Source organism: Arachis ipaensis, chromosome B07 (genome assembly GCF_000816755.2).
Source record: "Arachis ipaensis cultivar K30076 chromosome B07, Araip1.1, whole genome shotgun sequence".
Taxonomy (NCBI): Eukaryota; Viridiplantae; Streptophyta; class Magnoliopsida; order Fabales; family Fabaceae; genus Arachis; species Arachis ipaensis.
The window spans coordinates 42,181,697-42,182,235 of record NC_029791.2 but is presented as its reverse complement, the minus strand read 5'-3'; the positions used below and the strand labels follow the sequence as shown (position 1 = coordinate 42,182,235).

At 23.6% G+C, this 539-nt stretch overlaps 1 protein-coding gene across 2 annotated transcripts in view; it reads left to right on the top strand.

Moving 5' to 3' along the window:
• LOC107609924 (protein DMR6-LIKE OXYGENASE 2) overlaps positions 1 to 539 on the top strand; it is a 9,668-nt gene that overhangs the window by 5,071 nt on the left and 4,058 nt on the right. The window lies entirely within an intron of this gene.

The following is a 539-nucleotide window of genomic DNA, read 5'->3' as shown; positions in this document are numbered from 1 at the left end:
TGGGTGGATTAGTTGATCACGAGACTTTATTTGATGAGACATCACGTTCACGTATATAGATGAATAAGATTTTCTTTATCTTTTTTTTTTTCTTCTGTCAGATCATAAATAGATATGATTTGTTTTTAATTCATCACCATTCTCCAATCTTATCTAATCTGAAACTTATGAACAATGTCTTTCTTAACTGCCAAATAGATTGGTTTGAGACTTTTGAGAAGAGTTTAAATTCTATATCTAAATTTGTACTTCTTTAGTACTGTTTGTGACATATTCACTAAATTACTATTTTAACAGATTCTCCTACATGCTAGACTAAAAATATTTAAGAATCCGCTAATTTAATTTCCTGTGAAAATTTCATATCTTATGATTATATGCACGATTTATAGACTAATAAAATATTAACCATATTAGATGCATATTAAAATCAACTAATAAAATTAATTATTAGTATAAAATACACATTAAAATATAAAATATACATTAAAAATGAGTTAAATTATACATATATGAGACAAATTTAATAATTGATTTTA